The sequence below is a fragment of the Oncorhynchus tshawytscha genome, linkage group LG16 (genome assembly GCF_018296145.1).
Source record: "Oncorhynchus tshawytscha isolate Ot180627B linkage group LG16, Otsh_v2.0, whole genome shotgun sequence".
NCBI lineage: Eukaryota > Metazoa > Chordata > Actinopteri > Salmoniformes > Salmonidae > Oncorhynchus > Oncorhynchus tshawytscha.
This window is the reverse complement of record NC_056444.1, coordinates 62,318,437-62,327,040: the sequence shown is the minus strand read 5'-3', so window position 1 is coordinate 62,327,040 and position 8,604 is coordinate 62,318,437.

Below are 8,604 nucleotides of genomic sequence, written 5' to 3'. Positions count from 1 at the left end.
GGCTGATTAGTGAGGATAAAGTCCCTTCTGTTTGCCAACCACTGATCATGAAATATTCCAGAGATCTTACACCTGAGTTTCAAAATGAAGTAAGACACCTGAACACTATATATGCTGCCACTTTCCCCCCTAACGTGTCCCCTCTTGGTCTGCTGCATGCAATTTGTAAGATGCAGCTGCAAAGCATTTTTGGAGAGGTGTGCATTGCTTTATGTATATTTTGCACACTGCCTGTGACTGGTGGTGAGAGAGCTTTCAGTAAGCTAAAACTGATTTTAAAAATATTAAAATAGTTGAGGTCCACTATGTCCCAGGACAGGATTTGCAGTCTTGCCATGCTGTCCATTTGAAGTCAGTTAGCTAGAAAGCTGGATTTCAAAGACCTGATCAGTGACTTTGCTAGCAAGAAGGCTCGGCCCTGGGCTCTTGGTGATTAAGGGAACACCCCCCTGAAATGGACAAAAATGAATGGGAAGTCATTGGCACTGGACAAACCATATACACGGTGTCCAATACCACTCAATTCGGCGTCGTTTCGTTCAAAGTTGATTGCAAATGCCATATGGCAAATGCCAGGTGTAACACTTTGAAAATCCAACAGGTGGCGAGCGCGATCCACCGTGGTCAACATCCAAAAGCAAAAAAAAAATTCAAAAACTTATCACCCCCATAAAAAAGTGCTTTCTGGACCGTTTTTCAAAATTCTTTCGATTTTTTTTTGTCAATTACACACGTATAAGAACTGTATCAACATACTTTAGTCGTATTTTATTATCATCATTTTAATTTTTTTTTTAAACTTGTGCACAAGGCATATGTTTTCTCCATTTGCAATATGATTTCATAGGAAGTCAAAAGTCGAAAATGTGAACTTTTTTTCAAAAACTTATCACGCCCTTACAAAAAGTGCGTTCTGGACCGTTTTTCAAAATTCTATCAGTTTTTGTCAATTAATCACGTGTAAGAACTGTAGAATATACTTTTGTCAACTTTTATTATCATATTTATTTAAAAAAAAATTTTTTTACTTGTGCATAAGGTGTATGTTTTGTCCATTTGCAATATGATTTCATAGGAAGTCAAAGTCAAAAGTCACTTTTTTTGGGGCCAAATTCCATAAGAAATTTGACATGCTCAAAAATACTGCAGAAATGCAAAATTGACTGGCCTGATGAACACAGGATGGCCGGGGCAGTGATAGTTGTTCCTTTCCATCGCTCGTTGTGTTGATTTCATCATGTCCATTTGGTGATGTTTTTTTCACTGTTGAATCATATTGTAAATGCACGTGCATTTGCAATATGTTTTAATGGGCATTTACCATCACGAATTTGGCATGCTCAAAAATCCTGCAGAAATGCAAAATTGACTGGCCTGATGAACACAGGATGGCCGGGCAGTGATAGTTGTTCCTTTCCACCACTCATTGTGTTGACTTCATCATGTCCATTTGGTGATGTTTTTTCACTGTTGAATCATATTGCAAGTGCACGTGCATTTGCAATATGTTTCAATGGGCATTTACCATCACAAATTTGGCATGCTCAAAAATCCTGCAGGAATGCAAAATTGACTGGCCTGATGAACTCGGGATGGCCGGGCAGTGATAGTTGTTCCTTTCCATCACTCGTTAGGGTTGATTTCAGAATGTCACTTTGGTGATGGTACCTCACTGTTTAAACATATTGCAAATGGACAAGAGTCACCAGCAAGTCACCGTCCATCAGTCAATTAGATATCATTCTGACACCAAACTGATACAAACTGACACCTAACCCACTTTTTCCAACTCGTTTAGTAGCCAACTATCACATACTACAGAGCTGGCCCAAAATTCACAACGCCTTCTGTTCAAACCATAATAAAAACGTAAAACACGTAGTTACGTTCTAGCTGCGGGTCCAGTTCTGATGTTATGTGTAGGCCTAGCTGAGGCGACCCCAAATGCCAAGTTTCAGCTCGATAGGTCATTTGGTGCCCGAGCAAGACCCTAATTGGTGCTGAAAATCCACTTTTTTCCATGACTTGCTACGGGGTCCTTGAATGAGCTATCGGACAGAAACGTTGGGGTCTGTCTATTTGGGCCGAGACGGTTGCAATGCACCTAGTCTTGCGACTCTTGGACATTTCTAAATGTCGTCATTTTCGTGATGCAAAAATGAATTGAAGTTATTGCAAATGTACGAGGCTGTTTCTCTGTCCGAGAACCTTCTAGAGCCACGTAACTCACCACGCACTATCGACCTGAGGTCTACAACACCTTTCTAAAGTTTCGGAACTCTAGGTCTGACGGTTCTTTAAAAGTTCCAACAAGGTTAACTAATACAGGCAGTGTATGTCTCTGCACACCCCAATGTGTCCCTCCTTCCAAGCTGTGTGTGTGTGTGATTTAGTTTTCTTTTAAATTTTATGGGAAAAATGACTGATTTACAGTTCATGGGGGTTGCCTAATCACACATATGAAGTTTTGGAAAGATCTGACTTTTTTAACCCTTCGAAACAGCCCCTGTGACACCAATTATGGCACTTCCGGTTGGCACAGGAAGCTATAAGTAAACACATATCCTCATTGGGGTATGCCTTTACAGAATCCTGAGTTTTAAGTGTTTACATTAAGAACTGACTGATTTACACAGGGTTGAATGCACTATTTATCACAAACTGCTGGTTGGGTATGGAAAAACACGTTTAGGGTGATTTTAACCACTTCCGGTTGCTTCAGGAAGCTTAGAATCGACACAGGTAGACCTCATAGTGTCCTGATGGACTGTCATCGAAGACAGGTTCATAAGGCATTCATAACCCACATAGGCTTCAGGTTGACTTTAGAGGAGCAGGCAATGTATTCCTATGGGGAGAGATGTCATTTTAATCTGTGAGATCAAAAAACCCTGTTTTACTGTTAAGGGTTAATGCCACACGGTCAAGGTTAGGCTTGCACAGATCGGGAGGACCTCAGGATCGTACCTGAGGTCAAATTGTGCTTCTCACCCTAACGGTTCTCTCAATGTCTTCCAAAAGCAAATTACATTTAGGGCCAGGCTTCATTTTGGGCCTACTTTTTTCACGTTTGCTGCACTCAGAGCGAGCTACGGTCAAGCGGGGCGTCTCGTTGAACTCGGCACGGCCTAGAGAATATGGAAATGCCATTGCAGGCTCTGTGTGTCTTTAAGCACCACACTTTGTCACTCCATCCTTGCTGTGTGTGTGTGTGTGTGTGTGTGTGTGTGTGTGTGTGTGTGTGTGTGTGTGTGTGTGTGTGTGTGTGTGTGTGTGTGTGTGTGTGTGTGTGTGTGTGTGTGTATGTGTGAGAGAGCTTTTCTTTGACATCTGTTGGGAGAAATGACTGACTTACAGTTCATGGGGGTTGCCTAATCACAAATATGAAGTTTTGAAAAGATCTGACCTTTTTAACCCTTGGAAACAGCACCTATGACACCATTTTAAGGCACTTCCAGTTTACACAGGAAGCTGAAAGTGAACACATATCCTCCTTGGGGTAGGCAATTATAGAATTCTGAGTTTTAAGTCTTTATGCTAAGAACTGACTTATTTACGGAGTGTTTAGTGAGTGTGTGTTATTTCAGAAAATCACAGAAATCTCGCAGAGCTCCGAAGCACACTTTAAAAAGATTAGTATGAACACGCTGCAACTGGATCTGTAACTGTTTTTAAAAAAAAAACTATTTTTGAACATCACCAATTTGACATTGTACGATTTCTCTTAAATGACAATAGATAAATGGCTGGTTCTTTTTTTATTGACACCGGAGGCTCCTTGACTTTGACGTGAAGCGGAAAAATTATTGCTCTATTTTCATTTTGGACCTTTAATCCCAGAAAAATGGCCATAACTCAAAAACCGTTGGGGCCTAGACGCCATCTTGTTCGGGGCCAACTGTCCATTTTGCCAAACCTATGCTCACCACGTTTCGGCTTCAAAATATTTTCCGTTTAGGAGATAAGGCCACGTCGTGATTCGTGATGTTTTGTACATTTGCAATATGATTTGCTTATGCCCTCTTGTGGGATTTACCGGGACAGCGGAAAAATGACCAAAATTTGATTATTTTATAAAACGGAAACTGAATGTCCGAGAGAGTTCGTTTGATGACTTCCCGGAAGATCCGGCCCTGCCGCAAAGCCCAACACCGTCCGCAAATTTTACAAACGTTTTCGGACGTCTAGTAAGGGACCGTACATTTGCAATATGGACTTTCTCACTAACCATATGGCGAATGTCAAAATGTTCCCTTAAGGTATGTAAGGCTGAGCAAGGGCCAGTGACAACTGTTAAATGGCATGGCACTTGGATCACTACACAAACAGGCTGAGAACAAGACTGAAAATAAGAGATCTGAAAGTAATGGCTGGATTGCCATAAAAATGTATTGTGCAAAATCAAGACCAAGTGGAAGAAACCTATTGATTTGGTGACCACTTGACCTTTCCGCCACCATCAGGGCTTGTCATTTCCATTTTTACAGCTGCTTATTTTCTAGTTCTAGATTTTATTATATCATTCTATAGTTGTTAATTTATTTTAATTGAAGAGGTTAATGTATATTTAAGTTATTTATTTTAAGTTATTCATTAATGTTAATAGAATTTTCCATTCAAGAATTTTACCATTAATTACATTTAGACTGTAAAAGATGGCCTTTAGCACATTTCTTATAGAGGGTATCAGTCTTGAATCAAATAGTGAATTTGACTGTATGCAGAATGTTGCATGCATGTCTGCACAGTGTTATATTTTCACAGCTCACTGTCAGTAAATATCGTACAGTAAATATTGGACTACAAGAGAGTTCCAAGCCTGCAAAGGTAGAGTTATTTAAAGCTTTGAATGGGTCGATTGCGTTCTGGAGGTGTGTGGTTACAGTAATTGCGCAGGGTTGGTGTGGCCTGTGGTGGTGGGGCCCAATGTGCTATCTTTTCGTGGTGTCCCAAAATCTCTGGCGGCACTGACTGTACATAAAAGCACTGGAATCTTCTAGACTGTCTTTTTTTTCTCCCATGTGTGAAGTCTATTGAAAGGGACATGATTTACTTTTATTTTGTTGAAAAGATGTGTGATGGAAAATTCAGCGGTGAGTCATTACTTTTTTCGCCCCGTGCCTTTTGCTCCCTCCTCCAGTTAGCTACCTGGATAATGGCGGACGGAAGACAGGGTGGTGCGGCAGGTGCCGCTTCTCATACCAATGCTGTTATTTTATCTAAAACATCAGGTGTACGCCGACCCCAGCTAAGTAACTCATGCAAAGAGTTAAAGCTCAATTATGTGTTTTATCTCCAGTACTTTGCCATGATTGTCAGTTATGTAGCTGCTCTACTGATGATCTCAGTGCGTCCTTGCTGGGATGACACAATAAATCTACTGCCGGAGAATACCAACACCAAACACATTGGTTCACCGTTCCACCGGAGCGGACAGTACACAGCATACCATAATGTTCTGAAAATTGGCCGTCTACCTCGCTCCCTATTCCACTGAACCGTTTAGGCGTAACAAACACAAGTCCAACATTTATTGGAAACTGTTAAACTACCTGTTCACTACCCTCCTGCTCTCCGGGGATGTGCAACTCAATCCTGGGCCTAACATCACCGAGCCAGCGATACTCACTGGAGTGGAAAGTGGTGGATGGCCTCGTCCACTGATCGTTGCCGCTGTGGAAGTGGGTGAGTGCTATGGTCCCATGGTTTCTCTCGACTCGCCCGGCTCCAGGATGGACTTTGACTCTTCAAACATACCCAAGTCGCTATATGCGATCCCTGACTCTGTTTCTGGTACGCAAGCTGTTTTAATTAGTTCCCCTCATCCAGTGCAGGCGGGAGGGATTGTTAATTGTGCTACCGAACTGCCCCTAATCAAAACTAAACAAAACGGCCTAAACCCAGCCGTCAGAAAACACAGAAAATGTCATTTCTTTCAATGTGTCAATCACTCTCGAGTCATCTGGGACCCACGAGCTAAGCCCAAGGGACTACTAGGGGGGCACTTGAACATTCGTCATTCCAAAAAGTGATCATATTCAACATCCACTCACAGACTCCAACCTTGACTTCCTCTGCCTCTCAGAGACATGGCTCCATAAAAACTCTCCATATGCTGCTTTGATTGTGCCTGGCTACAATGTTTTCAGGAGAGACAGGAGGGGGTGTGATGATTTACATTAAAGAACATATCCGATGTAAACAAATTGAGTGGTCATGTGATAATGAACTAGAATGTATTGACCTGAACGTTACACTGTCTCCCCAAATGTCTTTTACCCTTATTGGAATGTATAGGCCACCTTCCACCAAAAGTGTGTTTTTTGATCAGTTTAATAACATGCTTAGGGAATGTGATTTGGGGAAAGAGGTCATCTTAATGGGAGATTTTAATATTAATTATGAAGACAAGTCTTGTAGGAAAACCCTCAAACGGATCACTAATACCTTTGACCTTACACAGCTAGTTAAAGGGCCAACCAGGGTGACTTGTTGCTCAGATTGATTTGGTGTTCAGTAATAAACCAGAGAGAGTGACTAAATCATTCAATATGGTTACTGGGCTATCTGATCATAATATGACACTTATAGCCAGAAAGCTGTCTAAGAGCAGGTTTAACCTCTCTACTGTTAGAAAGCCAGATCAACTAAGAATACATAAGAGTGAATTAAACTATTTTGAAAATGCAATTAAGGGAATTAACTGGAATGATATCTTGTCCTATACAGACATGGAAGCTGATAGTCAGGTTTTTCTATCCACAATCCATACTACAATAAATGGTTTCCTAAAGAAAATCAAATCCAAACCTGGCCAAAAGAGCACTCTTCCTTGGCTAAATGGAGAAATCTGGAAATTTATGAAAGAACGAGATTATGCTCTAAAAATAGCCCTAAGATCCAAATTAGAGCATGACAGACGTAGGTTTACCATGTTGAGAAATAAGGTGAAGAAAGAAATCAGACAGGCCAAGGCAAACTTTTTTATTAACATAATTGGTTAAAAAAAGTTAACAGGGAGAGACCATAGTAATACTGCAAAAACACTAGAAATCATGGTGAATAACAATCTAACACAGGATTCAGTCGAAATAGCAATAGCCTTCTATCCCTACTTTATTGACTGTCAGGGTACTGACACAGAACCCCTCCACTGGTTTCTTGGGCTTAGTGCTAGTGAATGATGCTCAACCTGTCTTCGTCATAAGGGAGGTTACTGAGTCAAAGGTAAACAAGGTGATTAACTCACTAAAGAACTCTAAAGCCAAATATGTGTTTGGGCTGGACTCTACCTTTCTTAAAAACTACAAAGAGTCACTAATTGGCCCCATTACTAAGGTCACCAACACATCTATTGGTCTGGGGGTGTTTCCAAGGGTATGGAAGTCGGCTATAATAACGGTCATCTTTAAATTGTGCGACCCTACTGACGTGAGAAACTACAGGCCCATTAGTATACTACCTGTGGTGTCAAAGGTTGTTGAAAAGTGTGTAGCAGAACAACTGATTGCCCACCTCAAAAACAGCTCCTTCACATTACACTCCATGCAGTTTGGCTTCAGAGCAAAACACTCCACAGAAACGGCCAACTGCTTTCTTCTGGAAAATGTGAAGTCCAAGATGGACAAAGGGGGCGTTGTTGGGGCTGTGTTTCTGGACCTAAGAAAGGCTTTTGATACTCTTAACCATGAGATTCTCATCATAAAATTGACCAAGTTCAACTTTTCCCCCGATGCCTTGAGATGGATGAAATCATACCTTGAAGGTAGAACTCAGTGTGTCAGAGTGAGCAATGAGCTGTCGCCCACTCTTAGCTATGATGTGGGCGTGCCCCAAGGGTCAATACTGGGGCCCCTCCTGTTCAGCCTGTACATTAAAGATCTGCCTTCTGTCTGTACTGGGTGTGAAGTTCAAATGTATGCAGATGATACAGTGATATATGTGTATGCAAAGAGCAAACAACAAGCTGCACAAGAACTCATTACTGTAATGGTCCAGGTTACAAAGTGGCTCAGTGACTTGTGTTTGCATCTCAATGTGAAAAAAACTGTTTGCATGTTCTTCACAAAGAGGGCAACAGATGCTACTGAGCCAGATGTCTATGTGTCAGGGGAGAAGCTCCGGGTTGTATCTGATTTTAAGTGCCTTGGCATCATACTTGATTCCAACCTCTCTTTTAAAAAGCATGTGAAAAAGGTAATTCAAATAACCAAATTCAACCTAGCTAATTTCCGATTTATACGAAATTGTTTGACTACAGAGGTAGCAAAACTGTACTTCAAATCTATGATACTCCCCCACTTAACATACTGCTTGACTAGTTGGGCCCAAGCTTGCTGTACAACATTCAAACCTATTCAGTCTGTCTACAAACAGGCTCTCAAAGTGCTTGGTAGGAATCCCAATAGCCATCATCACTGTTACATCCTCAGAAAGCATGAGCTCCTGAGTTGGGAAAATCTTGTGCAATACATCAACGCATGTCTTGTATTCAAGATCCTAAATGGCCTGGCTCCCCCTCCACTCAGTATTTTTCTTAAACAGAAAACCCAGAAAACCCAAACATATGGCAGCAGATCCACAAGGTCTGCACAAGGTCTGTAG